The sequence below is a fragment of the Dasypus novemcinctus genome, chromosome 11, assembly GCF_030445035.2.
Source record: "Dasypus novemcinctus isolate mDasNov1 chromosome 11, mDasNov1.1.hap2, whole genome shotgun sequence".
Lineage (NCBI taxonomy): Eukaryota > Metazoa > Chordata > Mammalia > Cingulata > Dasypodidae > Dasypus > Dasypus novemcinctus.
Window position 1 is genome coordinate 12,828,540 of NC_080683.1, and position 22,239 is coordinate 12,850,778.

At 56.1% G+C, this 22,239-nt stretch overlaps 1 protein-coding gene across 2 annotated transcripts in view; it reads right to left on the bottom strand.

The window, feature by feature from the left end:
• The window catches only part of LRFN2 (leucine rich repeat and fibronectin type III domain containing 2), a 178,950-nt gene extending 157,737 nt beyond the window's left edge, over positions 1 to 21,213 (bottom strand). The window contains exon 1 of one of the 2 annotated variants that reach the window (XM_004462877.4): positions 20,561 to 21,213. The gene's annotated coding sequence lies outside the window, so the exon portion shown is untranslated. The remainder of the gene's footprint in view (positions 1 to 20,560) is intronic. The other variant, XM_058306679.2, reaches the window with a different exon arrangement.
• Positions 21,214 to 22,239: the final 1,026 nt, after the last annotated feature.

Consider the following 22,239-nt stretch of genomic DNA (forward strand, 5'->3'; position numbering starts at 1 on the left):
CCAAACTGCCATAGCCTATTGAGAGATGCTTTCCTTGTTCGGCAAACATATGCAGGGTCCACCTGTGCCCAGGGCTCCTCTGAGCAGACGCTTGCCTCGGTGCAGAGCTGCCCCCTCCCTGGCGTAAGCAGAGCGTGCTCAGCAGGGAGGCTTGTTCAATGGGACCTCAGAACACACTTCCCCAGGGCTAGCAGGTGGCATTGGGAGCTCAGGGACAAGGGAAAGAGCAGCTGGGACAGGAGCCCTAAGCCCCGGGCACTCCCAGTGAGGAGGGTGCCGAGATGGTCTCTGCAGTCAGTGGCGGGGAATGGTCCCCTGTCTTCAGGGGAAGAGAAAATAAAGGACAGTGTCGACGCAGGAGACTGCCTGGCCCCAGGCCCCCCCACAGTCACAAGGGCAGGGCTGGAAGGGATCCCAGGAAGCTTCTGCTGCAACCCTCATTTGTAGATGGGAAAACTGAACACTGCCCCCCTGCCACACACACACACATGCACACAGAGGGAGGTCAGGCTGGTCTGGGTCTTGCCTGGCAAGAAAATGCACAGCCCCTAAAACCTCCTCCAGGAGCACTGCCCACTCCCATGCCCCAGGCCTGCAAGCAGGTCGTACCAATGGGACACTTTCTCCCATGGTATAGACCCCGCCAGGTCGAGGGGTCTGAGAGGGCAACTGGATTCGCCAGTTATTCTCCTCCTGGGTTTACATGGAGAGGATGCCTCAGCTTGAGTGTTGGGGAAGGAGCTGCTCAGAGTGGAAGGGCTAGACTAATGGGTCAAACCTAGAAGGCTTCCTGGAGGTGGAGGTTAGGGTACGGCCCACGATGGGGCAGGAGGAGCCCAGATGACACGGTCTAGTGCCAACATCTGGGGAGCGTGAGATGCCCGCATGGGGGGTGGTCCCTCCAGTGCGGACCTGGAGGGCCTCAGGAGGCGTCCTGGGTTTTAACAAGTGGAACGTGCCCAGCAAAGAGGCAGGACTTGGTGAAGTGAGGAGGAGAGAAGGGAGTGAGGAAAGAGATTTCCATCTTCATATCCCCGAGGGGAAGCAGGTCCTCCCAGAAAGGGACCACTTTGCCCGGACCCTCTGGACCCCGCCAGAGGCAGGCACCTGTCAGGGCCCCCAGTGCTGCTCCGGAAGCTCCAAGCACCTTTGGGAGCACTTAGACCACCGCAGGAGCGGCAGGAGCGGCGCCTTCCAGAGAAAGTGCTCTGAAAAGAAACTCAACTACTTTTTTTTGGAAATTAAATAATTAAACAATAATTTATTTCATTTTTAGGGATTTTGTGTCAATAGAACTATAATATAAACATCATAATTAGTCATAATTACTTACTAATATATTTGAATTTACATTTTTAAAGGCTTGTTACTATGCTATCCAGTTTTTAAAAAATTTTTAATTGTCTTTTTTTAAAAGATACATAGATCGTAAAAAATGTTACATTAAAAAATACAAGAGGTTCCCATATACCCCACACCCTACCCCACCCCACTCATCCCACATCAACAACCTCTTTCATCATTGTGGCACATTCATTGCATTTGGTGAATACATTTTGGAGCACTGCTGCACAGCATGGATTATAGTTTACATTGCAGTTTACACCCTCCCCCAGTCCGTTCAGTGGGTTATGGCAGGATATATAATGTTCAGCATCTGTCCCTGCAATATCATTTAGGATGACACCAAATCCCAAAAACGCCCCCACAGCACATCTCTTCTTCCCTCTCCCTGCCCTCAGCAACTCCTGTGGCCACTATCTCCACATCAATGATACAATTTCTTCTGTTGCTAGAGTCACAATAGTTCTATAGTAGAATACCAATAAATCTACTCTAATCCATATTTTATTCCTCCATCCTGTGGACCCTGGGATGGTGATGTCCACTCCACCTCTAAATCAAGAGGGGGCTTAGATCCCCCATGACTGATGGATACAATTCTCCTGATTGCAGTTGTAGACTCTCCTGGTTCCCTGGTGTGGTGGTTGACCATCTTCACCTCCCTGTTAGCTGACCTGGGTAAGTCCAACGAACCAGAGAGCAAGTGTTGCAACTCTGTTGAGGCTCAGGGCCCAGCTGGCACATGGCCAGTCCAGAGATTCAAGTCTCCTGAAACATGGACTATTTCTGGCACTGCTTGGAGAAGAAGACTTTCCTAGAAATTGACTGCTTAGCCTCCCCTGTCGTGCAAACGCAGTGTGCACACACACGCATTTTACCTGAGAGGCCAATCTGGGGCTTGTCCATAGCTGCGCCCATCAAGGGGCTGCAGGGGAGACTGAGGGAGGAAGAGGAAGGGGCTGTCCACCGAGTGTGAGGGCCTGTATGTGTCTGTGCGTGCAGGAGCATGTGTCACATGTGTCCCCCTAAGGCTCGACGAAGCGCCAACTGCCCACTTCCAGCCCCACTCATGGCTCCCTGAGGGTGGGTGGATGCTAGGCTGACAGATGGCTTGGGGGCCCATGGGAGACCCTCCTGGGTACCCACAGGTGACCTTGGGTGTGCTGGGTACCTCTCTCTAAATCCCAGCCCCTCTGCACCTGGCCATTCTCTCAGTGACCTGCTGCTCATCACTTCCCCTTTCTCCAGCCCAAAGGCACGAGGGCAGCAGCAAGGGCAGCTGCTGGGCCAAGGAGCAGCCTCCACCTCCTCCGCAGGGGGGTCTCCGGGCTTGCTGAGCCCCTCACTTTCTCAGCAAAGGGGGAAGGGCCTAGGGAGCCACGGGGAGCCGCGGCGAGCCGCAGGTGCGGGGGCTCCTTGTCAACGCGCAGTGAATTACCATGGCACAAAGACCACCAGGGAGCAGTTGTTTTGGGGGGTTTCATCTGGCTGAACATCACCTGTTGCTATTTTTAAAACACATCCATCTCCTTGTGACTAAGCAGGACGAAGGTAGCAGTGGAAGCAGCTGAGTCCCCAGGCACCTGCCTTCCCGCGCAGCACCAGGGGCCCTGCCAGGAGCCCGGGGGCCATGTCGCAAACAGCCTCGGCTCCCGGACGGCTGAGGAACGAGAACAGAACCAGGGTGGAAGCAGTAGGTTGGATCTGGAATCGGCATCAATCTCCCACAGTCCCCAGCACCGTCCCCGAATATTCAATAGCTTCCTGCCCTCACTATTGCCATGGTTACTACAAACACCCTCCCTCCACTCATTTCCTCGCCCGTCACTCCACGGAGCATCCTCGGCAGGCCAGCAGGATACTGGGTGTGAGAGCTACAAACGACTAATTTTTAAAAAGTCACCACCACGACTTACCAAGGTTTGAGCTCTAAGCTAAGTGCGTTACAACACTATCTCAGAGCACAATCTCCTTTCATTGGTATAACAACCCTGAGAGGTAAGGTTCTTTTTGTTTCCATGTAGAGGTGACTGTGTGCAGATTCAAGGAAGTTAAGTAACTTTCCCCAAATCATCCTGCTGGTTAAGGAAGGCCCTGGCACTCAGATCAGGTTTATCTGAGTCTGGGGTCCAGCCCCTTAAGCAATTGTGGGCCAGCTCCAAGAGCGCTTGGTGTCCAGAGGAAGATATAGAGAAGGGAACCAAAAATTGTTATATACAGTTCCCATCATGTTCATGATCAAGAGTCAGCAGCTATAATTGCCAACCAACATTTCCTGAGGATTCACCGTGTGCCAGATGCCGCTGGGATACAAGTGGACAAAACAAAATCCCTGCCCTCCTGGAGCTTCTAATCTAATGACCCATCCAGTCGCCCAACCAGAAACCTAAGGATCATCTTTGCAACTCCTTCTCACTCTCGGCTCCCTCAATTAGATGAAGGGATTATCTAATCATTACAAAGATACTTTTTCTGGTCTTCCAGGCGTGATCCAAAGCTGAGGAAGAAACAAAACAAAATGGTGGACACAGCCTGCCCACAACCAATGGGAAGAAATTATGGGTAGGGGGTTCTTCTCATTGGGGCTGCCTTGCCTTTAGAGGGAATAAGAAACTTCCCTCAACTCCAGCCACGTAAAGGGTATGGGGAGAGCAACCTGACCACTTCATTGCTTAAAACCCATTATTCCACAGCTGCCTTGATTCTTGGCTGCTTCCCTGTGTGCCCATACTCTTCCTCTCCCTTTTGGGATCTCGGTTCCAGAGGAGACTCAGGACCCCAGGCCATGAAGCCAGAGAGGCCGACAGAATTGGCGTCCACAAGAGGGAAAGAACAACAGTAATGAGAGCTTCCTGAGCATTTACTAGGAACATCGTTATAGGGAACAGTTCCTACTCGCTGACTCTTCATGGACCTGCTCCCGTAATCCCGACAGCAGCCCCTCGCTGGGGAATTCGGGCACAGGAAAGGCACAGAGCTGGCCTACCCATGGTGGAGGTGCTGGGGGACAGGCCCTGGCAGGCAGCAGAGACTTTACTCCCCAGGTAAACGCCCAAGGTGCTTTGGGAAAATCCATGAACAACTGGCATGCTCTAAAACAGAAATGCCCAGGCTAGCCACTTTGCTGGCTGCCAGCTGATCAGTGTACCCCCGATTATGTAAAAGCAAGATTCGCTGTCCCCACGTGGTCTACAGGCTTTCCCCCTCTCTTTTCTTCTCTATCCCTTATACATGCAGCTTTGCCTTTCTTAGTTGACTCCTAAGAGAAACGTGTGCAGATAACTAACTCTGAGTCAAGGGTGGACATCAGCATGAATTCTCTGAGCCTCCCTGGGGAAAATGAGCTCGTGTAGTTAAGATGCGTGTGGACTGGGGCATCTGCCTTGTTTACTGTGAACCCCCTGACCTGTGGGCCTGGGGAGCTGGAAGTGGGCATGCAGGCCTTGGGTCTACATCTCCAAAAGGGTACAAAGATGGCAGGAAACCGAGGCTGCAGCTTCTCTGGGCCAAGGGGACACACATCTCAGCTCTTACCCACAGCAGCTGACATGCCCCAGGCGGGTGAGGGGCAAAGAAAGGCTGTGTGTGCGGTGGCTGCTAGGCCTCCCCAGGAGATGAAGACGCTGCGTGTGCTCTAGTGCCCATCCTGAATCCTTCCCTAATGCTACAACCGCACAGTGTTAAATGAAAGCCTCTGATTTGGATGGTCAATCCAAACCCATAATCACTGCTTGTAACGGACTTCTTAAATGTCTCTGAGTTTTAAGTAGGATTTTCATGCCCATTTTACACATAAGGAAACTGAGGCACAAAGAAGTCAATGCCTTGTCCGAGATCTCACAGTCGGTAAGTAGCAGGGCCAGGGTGGCGCACCCAGCTACACTCTTCCACTGGGTGGTAAGCGGTGTGATAAGGCGGGAAGGACATGAGTCACTCTGTCAAGAGCCCGGTGTCCAAAAGCAGCTCAGGGAGCCACTCCCACATGTAGGAGGACAAATTGAAAGATTAGGGAGAAAAGGCTCAGTAGCCAGGGAGTTGGAGTCAGGAAGTTGAGAAGATACTCAGGCTGCTCCTGGGAGAGAAACCCCTGAGCACGACGCCTGTTACGGAGAGGAATTCCAGGGGGGCCAGCCGAGAGCCCGGGGCAGAGTCGGGACCTTAGAGGCATCTGAACTGCAGAGCTGGGAGGGCCATTCTAGGCCAACGTCAAAAACAAGGAAGCAGGCTGGGGAGGGATCTCCAGGTTGAAGCGCCCAGCTTGGGGGAGGAAGAATTTAAGCTGGCAGCTTGGGAGTGCGGCGTAGAACCCCAGGCAGGGAAGCCTTCCGAGGCCAGGACGAGCTAGGGCTACGTCCACCTTGTCCACCTCGAGTGACAGAGGTCGGAGTCGCAGAGGGGGGCGACCGGGGCAAGGAGGACTCCTGCACTGACTAGATTCCAGTGTTCAGACAAGCCAAGCAGGATTAAGTAATTAAACCGGGGACCGGCCGGTCGCCTTCCCTGCCTGAGCCCGGCCCTGAACTTTTCTCGCCGTGGCAGAAGGGTTTCTGTGCCTGCACTCTGATCTCCACGCTGCCATCTCCACGCTGGCAGTAATCCGTCCTCCACACATGCACCCAGGCCAATTTCCTTACAGGCAAAGCGGACCGTGCCATCCCTCATCCCCGGCGTAAAAGCCTGCAACGCTCTCCACCAAATCCCCCACCAAGCCTAAGCTCCTCAGCATGGCCGCCAGGCGCCGCCCCGCCGCGCCCCGCCGCGCCCCTGCCTTTCCCAGCTGCCCGTCCTTCACCTCCCCTTTCTCCCGCCTCATCCCCTGCCCTCCCCCAGTCAAGCCCTACTCCCTCCAGGAAGGGTTTCAGAGCTGCAAGACATTCTTTGCGCCCGGAACATCTTCCCTCCCCCATCTCCGTGCCTCTCAACCTTGGCTGCAGGACAGAATCCCAAGGGAGCTCTTTAGACTCCAAGGCCCAGGCCACACCCCAAGTCAATTAAATCGCCTTCTCCTGGGGGTGGGGCTCAGGCGCCCGTGCTCTCTAAAGGGCCCAGGGGACTCTAATGCGCAGGCAGGGCTGAGAGCCACTGCTCTCATTCTGCAGACCCTGCCCTACTCCCTTGGCGATTCAGCCCAGGTGTCTCAGGCAATTATCAAATACTTATTGAATCAGACGCTATTCTAAGCACTGGACATAAAAACAATAATGATAACTAATATTTAACGAGCATATAAATGCCAGGCGCCATTCTAAGTTATTGACTCATTTAACCCACACAACACCTCCAGAGGGAGGTGCTATTACTTTCCCCATTTTGCAAGTAGGGAAACTGGGTCACAGAGAGGTTAAGTGACTTCCAGGGGCCACACAGCCAGTTACGTGGTGGAGCGGGGACTGGCACTCAGGCTGTCTCAACTCCAGAGCCTGTGCTCTTAGCCTCCGCATCACCTGCCCCTTCCCCAATCCTGCCTCCATAGAGCCCACAGCAGAGAAGCTACAAGAAAGAAGCAAATAAGCAAAGAGATGGCAAGTGGTACAGGAACAAAAAGCTGCCCTGGGTGAGAGCAGTGGAGGGCTGACTTTAGACTGGGTGGTCAGTCTTCCCACCGAGCATGATTTAGGCCAAAACCTGAAAAGTGAGAAGGATCCAGCCGAGTTAGTGGGGAGACGGTTTCTAGGCAGAGGGCCCGGTGCTCAGAGGAGAGGTGAGAAAGAGCATGGCTCACTTGGGAACTGTCAGAGTCCACGTCGGGGGCATGGAGAGAGGCAAAGAGGCTGGGGAGGTGGGCAGGCAAGGCAGGAGGATGCTGCAGGGAGAGGTGCAGGCAGCAGAGATGGAGAGGAGTCGCCTCCTCCTGGAAGCCGCCCAGGTCCTCACCTCCAGTGCGTCATCACAGTGCATTATAATGTCCCCCACCAGACTGAGAGCGCCTTGAGGAGGGAGGGACTCTAACTGACCTCTACAGCCCAGCACCTGACCCCTCCTAGGAGCTCAGTAATTACCTGTTACCTGCAAGGGCAGGGAGTGGAGGCATGCTCAGCTCATCAGGCCAGCAGCAGCCTAAAGAGTTTCAAAGACGACAAGAAACTAGGAGAGGCCTCTTGCCCACCTTCTCCTCCACAGGTCTGAGGATTTCACAGACACCGGCCAGGAGAAGGGGCTGTTGCACGCCCACCCCCAGAGAACCTCTCCCTGCGTGGCTCAGTGCCCACCCCCTCTGATGGGAGAACAGTAGCATCAGAGCTGGGGATAATCTGCAGCTGCCAAACCCCAGCCACCCCCCCCCACACACACACACACAGCAGAGACCACCAGGCAGGGCAATGGGGGGCGGGGCCCAGAGCCCGGAGGCTGCCTGAAATAGGGGAGCCCCAAGATTCCAGGCGGCGCCAGTCACTTGAGATAGCCCAGATATTTAACAGGCAATTTGGGCACCTAGAAGGGCTAGGGGTGGCATCAGCCTCCATGGTCCTGCTGCTGCCATCACCACCACCAGGAGGGCCCCAAAGCTAGGTGTCACCCCACCTCCACCAAAATCAGGGCAGTCCCATGGCAAGTCGGTGGCAGAGCTGGGCTTGGCACTCAGGCTTCCAGCCTGCCGGTGCAGTGCTCTCTCCACGGCACTTCTCCACCCGCCTCCACAGCCCCGGCCGGCCCTCACGGCGCCCTTAGGACTCTCGGTGTCTGGAGCTGCTGATGCTGTTCCAAGGACAGGGCGCCTGGAACAGAGCTTTCTCCAGGGAAAGAAACAGACGTCCAGGATTCTCCTGGGAAGACACTAACTACCAGATGCTCCCAAGGACCGCAGTAGCCCCTCCTCAACGTCAGAGGCCTCCTGCCTTCTTTTGCTAACAGCTGATAGTTAAGAACTGGATTCAAATCCAGACTCTCTACTTACTTGCTGTGGGGCCCTGGGCAAGTTACTTAAACTCTCTGTGCCTCAGTTTCCTCACTCTAAAATAGAGATGATGGTGACAATGATAGCACCTATGTCCTAAGGTTGTCGCAAGGATTCAATGAGTTAAGGTGTGTAAAAACCTTAGAACAGTGCCTGGAGGTAATGCTGAATCAGTGTAGCTGCTAATGAGAACTTCCCAGGCTGGAGGCAATAGTCTTGGGACCCTGTGAGCTTGGGCAAGTCTGTGCCTCAGTTTCTCTACTTGTTAAATGATTCATCCAGCTTGAGAATAACCAGGAAATGCTAAGGACTATGCAACTAGTTCAGAAGTTAAAAAGAAAAAGTGTCGTACAAGTGGGAGGTTTGATGGACAGGTGACCTCACGGCAGAGGCCATAAATTACCCTGACCCACAGTCTATCTGGCTTTTATGGGCCCCGGGGCCCAGACCTCTTTCCTGAACAGCATTCAGAATTTATAGACTCGTGTCACTGTCCTTCCCAATTTTTTTATTTAGTTGCCTTAGAAGCAAGCCTGACATTAATAGAGTGTTTGCTACTGGACCAGGGAAACGCAGCGTGTTCTGCCTCTCCCCCCGGGCTGGTGGGAGGGTGGGGGCTGGATGTCCACAGAGGCCCCTCGCGTGGAGCCAGCAGGCTCCTGTTGGGCAGGGCAGGGGGCTGGCAGGCGTGCTCACTCCGCAGCAAGGCGCCTCTGCGGCCTGCTATGGGATGACTCACAACGGGATCGAATGGAAAAGTCAGAGCAACAGCACAGGAAGAGTCCAGAGCCCTCCCAAACCTGCCCTCCGAGTATCTCAGCCTGTGACAACAGAGACCTTGCAGCCTCAGAGAAGAGGTTGGGGCCTCTGCCCATTTATCAGGCCAGGAAACAACACAGCGAGTTCCCCCGATGAAGCTAAACCCTGCTTTTGTCTCTTGCAAGCTCTGTGACTCTAGCTAAGTTACTTGGCTTCTCTGAGCTGAGGTTTTGCACCTTTAAAACCAGCATAAAAGGACCTACTCCGGAGGCTACTGTGAGACCAGGCACAGGAAGAGGGAATTTGGAAAACAGATGCAAGGGGAGCTAGGGTAGAGTGGTTAGGAGTGTGGGGCTCTGGCACCAGAGAGCCTGGGTTCCAGTCCCACCTTGGCCACTAACTGGCTGGGTGACCCTGAGCAAGTTACTTTACCTCTCTGGTCTCCAGTTTCCCTTCTGGTAAAATCTGGATAAGCATACCTAATTCACAGAGGTTCTTGAGGATGGAGTAGGGTAGTGCCCCAAAAGCAGGGCCCAGTAAATGTGGCAACTCTCCAGTCCCCAACAGAGTGGTGGTTAAGGGCATGGCTACTGGAGTCAGGCACAAGGGGGTTCAAATCCTGGCTCAGCCACACGGGAGCTGTGTTAGCGGAGCAGAATGACCACCTCATCCCACTTTGCCCAGGACATTCCTAGTTTAAGATCGAAAGTCCTGCATCCCAGGAATCCCCTGGCACCCAGGCAAAACAGGACCGTGGGTCACCGCAGACTTGGAACAAATCCCTTTCTTATTCTGAGCTTCCATTTCCACATCTGCACCGAGGGAGGTTGTACTTACTTTGCAAAGGTATTGTGGGAACAACTGGAGAGAATGCATGTAAATTTTAATAGTGAAACGTCAGCAAATACCCACCACGTGCCAGACACTGCTGTAAGCACTTTGCAGACACTCATTTAATACTCAAGGCAACACTGGGTGGTGTCAGACACTGGTGTTAGCCCCATTTCACAGAGAAGGAAACTGAGGCTCTGCGAAATAAGTGCCCTGCTAGAGGTCACAAAGCTCAAAAGTGGAAATGCTTGGATTTGAACCAGGCTGTGTGGTTCCTGGGTCTTAATCACTGTGCAAGACTTCCTCAACCATGGCAAGTGCTCGATAGATAGTAGCTGTTAGTAATAATAACAAGAGTATCTCTGCTCTGGTTGCATTTCCAGTTTGTGTCCAGGACAGGGGAAGGAGGTGATGATTCTGAGCCCAGGGGAGAGAGGGTAAGGGCCAAAGGACCCTACTTACAATGACAGAGTGGGGTGAAAGCCTGGGCAGGGAGATCCAGGCCCCAAAGCCCCACTTTACAGCAGCCCCACCAAAACACAGAGGTGCAGGGCTGGGGGCGCTTCTTGGAATGCTTGTGGCTCACCAGGAAATCAGGCCTAGACCAATGTGCTGAGGCTCAGGCCCTCCTCTCCCCGCCTCCCCCCATAAGGGACAGGCAGATGGGCAAGGGATCCCTGCTTCTCCCAGAACAACTGCCTCCCTTTCCCCACGAGTGAGACCTGGGGGATGGTGGGGAGAGCCCTGAGCCATGGGCAGCTGGGCAGTGACCCAGACTCAAGCCATGGCAAGACCCCCTTAGGATGGGGTGGGAGGGGGACGGGGAGCCTGCACCAGAAGGACCTCTTGCTGCATCCAAATCGAGCCCATCCCTCATCCAAACGTCTGCTCCGACGCAAGGACCCTCAGGTGCACCCGGGACAACGCCCTCCGCGGGTGAGCGGGGCTGCTCAGCAATGGACCAGCAATGGACCAGCAATGGCAGCCCCAGCCCTGCGAGGAGCTGCTGAGCGCCATGGGGGTCAGGCCGGTCCCTCCCCCCACGGGCACAGGAGAGGAGGAGGGCGGCGCGAGTGAGCCAGCCAGCAGAGGCGCCCACCACCCCTTCTCTGGCCCTGTCCCGCGGGTATCGGGGCCCCGGCCAGCTCCCGGGAAGCGGCGGACCCTCCCGGGGGCATTTCCAACTGCCCTAAGGTTCCTCCAAGTTTCCCCCTTGGGTGTCAAGAATCTATTACAGAAATTGAGGGTGTTTGAGAGACGAGGCCTCTTGTAACATTGTGAAGCCATCCCGCCCCGTCTGACTCAGGGAACACAAGCGACAGCATGAATCCTGGTTAAGAGGGTGGGTGCAGGAGCAGGGATTTGCTTGGGCTCGATTCCCAGCTCTGCCCTTTTATTATCCGTGTGACCTACTGGGCCTCTTTTTCCTTACCAATAAAATGAACTAATAACAGTACCCACCCTACAAAATTAGAGGATAAAATGAGTGCACGAAGCTTACACTCGAACAGCGCTGGTCCCGCAGTAAGTGTTCAGTACCCAGGAGCCATTATTATTATTATACTTTACTGTAACCTTATCCAAGTATGACCTGGTCATTCCATTAGCCTCTCTGAGCTCCATTTTCCTCACCTTTCTATGGAGAAACCTCTGCTTGCCCTACTTCCTCACTGCCGCGGGGTCCAAAATTAAGACCAACATGGCTGCAAGTCGAGCTTTCAAAAGTAGCCAGTGCCATATACAGAGGTGGGAGGGATGCAGAGAACGGGCATGCCAATATATAGACACTATATATAAACAGAAGACACAGAGTAATACGATACTATGTAAGATAGTACATTGCATATTAAAAACTGAATTGAGAGAGAGACAAGACAGATGGAGGAAGAAATGGAGAGGCAGAGAAAGGCAGAGCGAGCCAGGGACAGAGAGTGAGGGCTGAGCTTAAAGAGCAGGGAATCAATGTTGTACTGTAATTTAAAAACCAATATACAGTAAATATCAGCCCGGCGCTGCGCAGCAGCAGACGGCAGGGCGGCCTGGCCTGAGATAACTGACACCCCGCGCCGGGCCAGCCACCAACGCGCCTGCCGGGCCCCCTGCAGCTCAGGATCCATTGCTCCCCATCCCTGCCCGGGGTTTTATCCCCTGCAGTGCCTCCCAATTGTGTGCGGTATTTACAGGGCCTGAGATTTATGGAGCAGGTGGGTCGTGCAGCCCTGGAGGTGAGCTTGGGGCCTTGACCTCTCCCTCCTGCAAGAGAGGCTCTGGGCGGGGGCTTCGGGTCCTGCCAGCCCGGCTCCGTGCTGGGAAGGCCAGGAGGCTGGACCCGTCTCGTGCCATCCCGGGGCACTCGCTGCTGCCCGATTCTCGCCTTCTGCTTCTCTGACTCCTCTTTCCGCCCCCACGGCCACACACCGACCCTGTCAGCCCCCCAGAGACACTGACCCCAGGATCCACTCCTGCGCCCTCCACTCCCCCAGAGCTGTCGAAGCCCCTGCTGGGGTCTGGTCTTACAAGCTGGGAGTCTTCCCTGCCCCTCACCCCATGGTGTCCTGCTCAGGGTCCACTTTCTTGCCCCAGAGCCTTCGGGCCAAAAGGTCCGGAAGGTCCATCTTCTCGCCACCAGGGGCAGTCTTGGGGAAAGGGAGTTTTGGGGGGGACAGGAATTGTGGCCCAGAGGTCCCCACTTACCAGGCCAGGCTGAATCAGGGGCTTTCTTCCTTGAGAGAAGATTCCCCCATCCAGTTTCTAACCCTTTCACCCTCCCTTATCGTCCCCAAGACAGTGCCACCCACCCTCACCCCAGGGCATACGAGATGGTTTCAAAAAGGATCCAAATAAGCATGTCCTTGTGGCTCCCCGACCGACTGCCATTCACTGACCTGCAGTGCGGTATAGACACAGCCCACTTTCCCTCGTGCCCTGCTGTGTAGACCCAGCCTACACATGCCAGTCTGGGATGTAAGGTGAACTTTCTCCCACCCCGTGACGTATTGTTCCAGTATTGGACCCTGGCACTAATAAAGCCATGGCCTGGGGTCCAGTCCTGCACACTTTGGCCATCTATACCTGAAACCCTCAACTCCCAGCCCCCCCAGCCCCTCTGCTGAATCACAGCATGGTCGTGAGGTGTACCGAAAAACCCAACTAGACCAGGAACCACTGCTAGCCTCTGTGCCTCAGTTTCTTCCTCATGTAAAAGGGACATAATCACAATGCCTGTCCTGTCTGCTTCTTGGGAGCGTCAAATGAGATCACATGGAGGATATTAGGAAATCGCCCCAAGTTGCTGTACAAAGTACGGGGTTGTTTGCAAGGAGTATGAACTAAGCAGGTCCTTCCCCTTCTTAGGAAGATACCACTACTATTTCTACTACTACTAATAGCTCATACCTATAGCATGTTCACTATATGCTGGGCACTGCTCCAAGGACTTTACATTTTGTAATTCATTTGGTACTCTAACAACCCCATTTTGCAGATAAGGAAACTGAGGCACAGAGAGTGACCTGCCCAACTACACACAACCAGGAAATCAGAATACGGTGCAAACCCTGTACTGGGGAACCCACGTGCTCCCTACCTAAGAAGGATGCTGCGTCCATGTATTTCAGGGCCTAAGCTCGCCCCGATAACACGCCATGTTTACCTGCCCCATCCTCCTTGTTGGAACACAAACCTCCCGAGGACAGAAAGGGCCTTCCTCAATGAGAGGACAATGTCAAGTGTAAGGAGCTTGCACTGCCTGCCGGTGACCCCCTTCCCCGCCCCACCCCCTCGGCACCCCCAGCTTCCGGCCCCTCTGAGGCCTGGGAAACCATCCCCCACGGCCATGGCCTTCATTTGTCATGTGCCTGGAAGCTGTGGCTCTGGGCTGAGCATCTCGGATTTGTGTCTGTTCTTGAGTCTTTCCCCCAGCTCAGGCCCTGTGATGCAAGTACCTGGGCCAGGAGGAAGATTAATGATTTCTTTAGCACCAGCTGCCCCAAAACTGGGACTCTGACTCCCAAATCTCTTCATCCCATCAGGTTTTATTTGGGTGAGACGGTAAGGTGGCAGCGTGATGGCAGGGCGGGGATGGCCAGGGATCTGGGAAAGTCGCTTGACAGTCTGTTCTCAAGAGGTCATCACCACTCCCCTCAGTCATCATCATCGTCACCTCTATCGTCAGCTTTACGTGAATCTGTCAGTCAAGACTTCGGCTGAGTCCTGCACAATGGATACCACAGAAATACACACCTATGCACCTGTGCAGGTACGGGAGGGCACTAGAAACAAGCGAGACCTGGAGACCCCCACCACCCTGCCACCCCCCCCAACCACCCCAAGTCCTGGAATCCAGACACAGGGCTAGATAAATCAGATGATCGATGAGAGGGAGCGCTGGCATGCACGCCCAGACTTGGAGAGAGGGTTCAACGTGGCCTGCTGGGTGGCACACAGTAGTGGAATTAAGCTGAACACGCTAGGACGGCTGTCCATCAAGTTGTAAAAGAGAGCGATGAAGGCTCATGGGCTTGATCACAATCCTAAACTATCAAGATCACAGGATCTTAAAGCTTGAAGTGGGTAGAGGGAACCTCTTAGAATAAATACAAGAAAGCTTCAGTCCTACAGCAGGCAGCAGAGCACGGAGATTATGGTCTCGGGAGGCGGGAGGGGCTGAGACCGTGATAACTGGTGCGAGTTGAGCGAGTTCTCGACATGCCGCCGCCGCACAAGCATTACAGAGGCAGTCAGCCCTCTCCCACCCTCTCAGGAGCGGCCTCGTGGCTGAGCTAGGAAGGCTCCGGAACTGCTTGAGGCTTGATGTTACTAAAAACTCCAGCAGACCAAGCATCCGGAAAGAAGGAACTGGTCACCAAACAGCTGCAGGAGGGCACCCTCATCCCAGGGGAGAGTGCAGAGCTCAATCTGCCAGATCTGGGCTCCGGTTCTGGCTCTGTAACCCGCAGTGTCTCCCTGGTCCTCAGTATCCCGCCTTTAAAACAGGGACAAATATACCCTGCCTGTCTCCCAGGGTTGTTCTACAGCAGACGTGGTAAAGGGTGGGGAAGTGCTGGGATGCTCTGCTGGGACGGAGAAGCCTGGGGTGGGGCTCGGGGTCTGGAACTCGCGCCTGGCTGCTAGCTGCGCGGGCTTGCTCGGATCTCAGCCTGCTTCTCATGCACACTTGCCCTCCGGAGCTCAGAGGCGTGGGAATTGCTGAAGACCACGTGTGGAAGTGCTCCTGGTGACGTGGTCAGCGTTCCACAGGGCTGGATGGCATGCACCCACGTCTGAGGGAGAAGCCGAGGCAGGGGATGAAAGGAGTGTGTGACAGAGTATGTGTGCAGGTGTGTGAGTGTGTGACAGTAAGTATGTAGAAGAGTGTATATAAGTGTGCGAGTCTGTGTATATATTAATATATAGGTGTGTGTACTCGGGGATGTATGTATGTGTGAGTGTGTGTGTACAGGAGAGTATGCCTGTATGTGTGTGGGAATGCAGTGTAGGTATGCAGTGAGTGTGTGAATGTGTGTGCAAGGGCCTGGGAGTATGTAGGAGTGTGTACGTGCACATGACTGGGCTGTGGGCGTGGATGGAGATACTTCCATTCAGATTGCAGCCCTGGGATCCTGGCCATTCAAAACCAAACCCAGGAACTGGTCAGGGGCAGGTCACGGGGCAGGCGGCAGCATGAGGCAGACAGAAGCATCAGGTCAGTGCCATCTGGCAGGGGGGCCCCAGCCAAGTCACTTGCAGGGCCTGGATGGCCCCGCGGATGCACCTTGGCTCTGAGGCTGGTTCACGGACTCCTAAATCAAAGCATCAAACACCTGAACTGGACAGGACTTGAGCATGCAGTTTCCCTTCTCCAGGTGAGGACGGAGAGGGAGGCGCTGGCCACAGCCACTGGGCAGGTTCCTGGCAGAGCCTCCCGAGAACCCATTCGGGGTCCCTGCACCCCAGTGAGTGCTCAGGACCCAGCGTTCCCCGGGGACCCCTGAGGTCTGCCCCCACACGCCCAGGGCGCCATTCATCCTGGGCCCCAGGACCTCTCTGGATGTCAGAGCAGTTCCAGTCCACAGGGCCTTGAGACTCCAAGGGACCACCTGCCCACCCAGGAGCATGCAATATCTTGCAGGCCTCGCCGTGCGGCACCTGTGTGTGTGGGGAGACTTGGCCTTGGGGAAAAGGAACAGGTAGGGAGCCGAGGGGAGGGGGGATGGGGAGGAGCAAATCAATTTTGCACCCCCAGGAAGTTGATTCGAGACCTAAGAAGAGGCAAAGACAGAGGACAGGAGAGGAAGGGAAGGCCTGAGCAGGAGGAGGGATGCAATAAGGAAAATGCCTGAAAGAGCTCATTAGGGGAGGCAGCGGTGAAACACTGACCTAAGGAGGCCACCTCCTGGGCCCTCTTCCCTCAAGAGTGGCCCCCTGAGTACAAAAGGGAGTGGTAGAGGTGGCAGTGCACCCCTTCCTAGCTGCCACGGCCACTCCACCCAACCATCTGGACCACACTGCCCCTTTTCCCAGACAGGACAGCATCAACCTGCCTGGCCTGCTGTCTTCCTGATACATTAAAGCCCACCCCTGCCTCATATATCTGACATTTTAATCACTTCATCTAAATTAGAAAGGGGTCACAAATAGAACGCTGACTTCCAGAGGCTCGTCCAGTTCTGCACGTGCCTTCGCACAGGCTGCCCTGCCCTCCCAAGCAGCACCGGCATCCGGCTCCATAAATAAGGAAGCAGGCATGGGGGTAGGTCAGGGATCTGTCCCCACCCAAGGCCCACCCATGGTGGCATCAGTGCCCCTGACTCACAGTCCAGTGCTCACTATACCGCAACATCTGCTGTCTCAGCCATAGGGCTAATTTCGAGAGGGCACTCGGAAGCACGGTCTGCAGAGGAGAGGCACTGGCTGTTAACCACGTGGGCCTGCGCTGGGCAGGGGGCCGCACCAGCAGGGCGTGGATGGAGACTCAGGGCTCCTCCCCAGCAGGCCAGTGGGGACTTAGAGGGATGCCCTTGAGTGGCCATTTCTTACCTTGGCGAGAAAGACAGTACAGAAGAGTGGCGAGGGTGGCCTTCGAATTCACATGGGTTTGAGTGACAACTCTGCCACTTACTAGCTACCCAGTAGGCACCCAACTTCTCTGATCCTCAGTTTTCTTATCTGAAGAGATAATAGTGTCAATTTCAAAGGACTGTGAAAATTCGATAAGACGATACTGTGAAGCTCTTAGCACTGTGCATGGCATATAATATGCAATCAAGAAATTGTTTATTTGTTTGGAGGAGCTGGTCCTGATAAGCCTACAAAATTTCTCAAAACTTCTATTTCTTCAGTGCCCCTATCCTTAAAGCTCACCAAACTCCCAGTGACCTCTGAGAATTCAAGAGAAAAAAAATACCTGCCTTCCCTGGGCTTTTGCTTTTCCTGATATCCTCACCTCCTCCAAGAAGCCCTCCCGATTGCTCTCAGCCTAAGCAGACCGGACATGGCTACTCTCCCCGATCCCCATTTCCAGACCTGACTTCCTTCCTGCTGAAAACACCTACTCTTAGGCCTGCTCATTATGGTTTAACCACTCTCTCATCCCTTGTTCTAACTGGTTCATTGTTAGAGCATCTGCTAAATACATGTCTAGATCTGAGCCCCTCTCCCAGACAAGGTGTGCACCCCACTCCAGCTCTGGAGAGGAGGCCCGGGTCCAACCCCAGTCACTGCACAGACCCCAGGAGGAGATGCGTCCATTCAGGTGGCCTGGGCTTGACACCTGCTCTGTGAGGCCACTCCGGCGGCTGGGGGAGGCAGAGTCAGGGAAGACTGGGCTGGGCTGCTTCTGGGGGCTATTTCACACTCAAGCCTCAGCTAGGAAAGGGTGACAGATGACACTTGTAAAGCACAGATGCCCCGCTTCCTGAGCAAATGTGCACGGCTGTAAAAATCCAAAGCAAACAAGGGAGAGGAGAGGGAGGGAAGCAGGTGCCACAGCCCCAGAGGTAAAATCTGCTTCTCTGAATATGAATTCCCAAAGTTTTCTGGAGGGCTTCCTGCAAGCCCTTACACTGATCAGCCAGCCCGCCCTGGCTTCAGCGCCTCAGGGTTCTAGCCTCTCCACCTCTGAGGCCCTCTTGCTCTCTCCTGACCCTCCTCCGACAGATCTGAAAAGGGTTCTGGGGCCCTCCAGGACAAACCTCAAGGCGTAAAACATCCGCGAGGCACATCTTATTTCATCAGATGAGAAAAGGGAGGCTCGAGTGGTGAAGGAACAACGATGTGGCAGGGCCAGAATTTGAAGCCAGGCCCTCGAAATCCAGGTTCCATTATGTCACAACACTGTCCCTTCAAATAAGTTTGACCCTAAAACTCTACCCCTGCTCAAAGAAAAATCACAGAATGCCCAAATGGCCATTGCTTTCGCCGTAGGTCCAATTTCACTTGGCCGTCTCTGCTTGTTGTTTGCTCTAAATCTCTGCCTTAAGTCTAGTAGCCTCCCCCATCAGAGTGGGAGTTCCCTAGACATTAATAGTCTCCCCCTAAGGACCGGAGACTTTCTGAAAACAATTCTAAATCCAGCTTCATTTCTCCAATGGCCAGGCAGACAGACCCGGGCTAGAGGGACTAGGAAATCCCAGGGCTTCTTCTCTGCCAATACGGTGCGAGTAGGTGCCGCTCGGTCCCATACGTTGGAGGGGCTTAGCACGCCTGGCGCTTAGAGACCCGAACCCTCCGGTCCTGGATCTTTACTCTGAAGCTCAATCGAGACCCAAGAGGCGATTCCCCCTTTAGCCAGCCCAGGGCCCTGGTGGCCTGAGGCTGCCGGTCCTCTCTGGGGCTCCATCTACCCCAGCTGCGTTTTCCATCCCCTCCACCCCCCTTTCCCTCTTCAATCTCGCCTCCCGGAAACCAGCCTCTCCAGCCTCTCACACTTCTGGCCCTGCACTTCACAGAAGCGGCCAGCCCGAGCGCCAGCTGCTGGTGGGCACCCAGTCCAGGCCCCCAGGAGACAGACGGAGCTGGCAGCTGACCTCCTGGAGAAGCACTGCCGGAGGCAGAAACAGAAATGCCGAGTTTGCCGTTTGTACTCCTGAGGGTGTGGGCAGGAAGATAAGTAATTACCTTCCTAGGCAGGAATTAGACCAGAACCTCTAAATTGAGGGCTGGGCAGGGGGCCTGGGTGAAGCAGGCAGGGAGGCCGGGGGGAGGGAGACGGAGCTCTGCACTCCCAGCCCAAGTCGGAAGGCAAAGACAACGACATTCCAGTGTCAGCAGAAGAGCCAGGCAGCTGGCTCAGTCCACCGAGGCTGATTTCTCCAAGTCCTCCTTGCTCTGACCCCCCTCTGCCTCCAACACGCCCTGCAAGCGAGACCCACAGCCCACCAGGCTCCACTGCAGGGGGCTGTACAAAGCTCCTCGCAGGGGGTGGCGGCACGGCCCAAGGCCTGGGGCCTTCTCTCAGTTTCCCCATAATCCCCCGCCTGGGTTTTCCCAGCGTGAGTTCCAAACTGGCCCCCACCCAAGTACAACAGCCCACCTCCACTCTCTCACCCTGGGTCTCTGGGAACTTAGCCCTGAGAAGGACAGTTTCCTTTCCACCCATGGGGGGGGGGGGTCAATTTCCTGAAGCTTTCCCTCCCCCAGCCCCACAGGGCCAGTCCGTCAGCTCCACTTCCCCCACTCCGTATCTCCACTAAAGCTGCCACCTCGCCGGAGCACGCGCACATGCACGCGCGCGCACACACACACACACTCCGCTCTGGCCTGGGCAAAGGGTCGGCGTCTACGGCCATGCCTGTAACGAGCTCCCATTTCCTGCAGCCCTCTGCCTGCCTGTCCGCAGCTGTCTCCGGGGGCGCTGAGTGTCTGCCTGGCCCGGCCCCTCTGCGGTCTCTGCTCAGGCTCCCTCCTCTGTCTTTCTCCAGCTCTGGCTTTCCCTGGGTCTGGTCCCTCCAACTCCATGTCCCTGTCCTTTGTACTGAGCTGCAGGGAAGGTGGGCAGGACGCCGCCCGCCGACACCGTGTGCAGGGCAAGGCACGGCCGTCTTCCAGACACTCTCTCTCCTCCCTGCCCAGGCCAGCCGGAGCACCAGGGCAGGGCTGGGGGGGCAGACGGAGACCTACCCACCCGGCACGGCTAACGCCAGTTTCCATATTGCTTCATCATGCCGTTCTGACGCCCAGTGCTGCACACACCCAACCCCCCTGCCTTTTGCCTGAGGCCAGGAGAGGGTCCGAGTCTGCCCACCTGCCTCTCCAAACTGCCAGGATGCTATCCCTCCCCCGCGGAATCGGCCCTTCCGAACCGGCCAGTACCCCACCCCACCCAGCCCCCGGGGCGCAGGCAGCCCCCCGCGATGGCTCTAGCCAGGCCTCCGCTGTAGGGAGATGCAACAGAGTGGTCTGGCGGCAAAGTTCTCCCGCTGCTTGCAGCGGCTCCATCTGCCCGTGGCTCTCCTCTCTCCCTCCTGCTCTCGGGCCTCCCAGGGACCCGCTCTACCCACTCCCAGCCAGAGTTTCACCCTCACTATCGCGGAAGGGGGGCAGGAAAGAAAATCTTCTCCTGCGATGAGGATGGACGAGAGGAGAAGGGGTGTCCACACGCGCGGCCCGGGTGAGGGGCGCCCTTAAGTGAAAAAGAAAGGGATGCAAAGTTCCCGGTTCCCTCGTTGCCTTCTGCATCGCCCCAAGCTCCCGCGGACACCCGAACGCGGAGACGCGGCGGCGACCACTCACCTGGGCGAGGCAGCATCTATCCCCGGCTGGGAGGCACCGAGGCCGGCTCCGCGGGGCGCCCGGGCTCCCCGGCTCGGCCACGCATCCTTCCCCGCCGGAGACAGGCTCCGGAACGCTGGCAGATGGTGGCCTCGGACGTCCACGCGGGCACAGCCCTGAGAGGCTTATTTAGTTATATCCATGGCATTTAGCAAGAGGAAGGGGAGGGGGTGCGCAATTTGTTCTCTTCTCTTCCAGCTTGAAAAAATAATAATAAAAATTTGAAAAAAGAGAATCCCTCCCTAGGAGGATGCCGGTAGGATGTTCCAGATCGAAGAGCCCCGGGCATTCCCAGGAACCGCGGGCGTTTGGGAATGTGGGAGCTTTCAAGTTCAGACGAGCCAGCCGGGGTGTGTGTGAGTGTGTGTGTCTCAGCAAGAGGGAGCCAGGCACTCATACCCACAAGCACACACACAAACACACTCCCCCGCACTCCCCACATGCATGCTGCCCCCCACGCACGCACGCACGCACTCACACACGCGCACACACACACATGCACCAGCGACCTCAAGCACAGAACCGAGAGGGCTGCGGAGGCCACGCGGGGCCAGAGGTGAAGAGAGCCCGGCAGCCCGAGGCCGCGGGAGTCGGCGGCGGTGCGCACCGTCCCCGCCGAGCTCTCGGCGCCGCAGCCCCCAGTGGCGGCCGGCGGAGCTGCAGGAGCAGGAGCGGGGAGCCAGCCTCGGCGCCCGCCGCGCGGCGCACCCCCTCCGGCGCGGCCCAGCGCCGCCGCCGAAGCCCGCGCGATTGGCTGCCCTGGCGCGGGGGGGGCGCGGGGACCGGGCCGGCAGCGGGCCGGCGGGGCGGGGCCCACGCGGAGGGGCGGCAGCGGGCGGGGGCGACAGGCGGGCCGAGGGCGCCGGGACCCGGGAGGGCGGGCGCGGCGGCTCGGGCGGCCCCTGCGCCAGGCGAGCCGACGGCCCGGGCCGCGCCGCTGCAGCAGCGCGGGTGCTGCCGCCTCACGTGCGGGGCGCGCCGCGCAGCCCGCAGCCCGCCCCCTGCTGGAGGAAAACCCGGCGGCGCCGGCCCCAGGCTGGGGGTGGGCGCTGGAAGGACGGCGCCCACCCGGCCCTGGGGCTCAGCTCTCATCCCCGCACCCTAGCGGGAGACCGGCAAAAAGGAGCGCCGTGTGCACCCTCACACACACTTATACGTTTTATGTGTATCACAGGAATTTGGGAGGCGTGCAGGGGTGCCAAATGTTGGCTCAGCACTTTGATAACTCTCCTTTGATCCACCCAGCAACCCCATTTGACGTGTGAGGAAACTGAGGCCCAGAAGGGTATAGTGAATGGCCCAAGGCACGTGGATAGATGAGTCCCTGCTCAAAGCCGACTGGGAGTTTAAAATCAAAAGTTCCCATCTTCTTTGGGAACCCTCTGCCCACAATCATTTCCTGGTTACTGATCAAAGCTCAGCATTGCTGGGCTCCCCAAGAGACAAGTGTACCTTTCCCACTGAAAGAACTGACATTTTTAGATGTTCCTGGAATCCACTCCATGTCTCAGTCGTGGCGCTAACACACCCCATGCACTTGTCCCAGCTACCTGCAGGGAGGCACATGTGGCATATGGATATGTCTCTGCAGCCCAGGGTTGGCGCCCCTGGATAAATCTGTATCATGGGCCCTGCCTCCT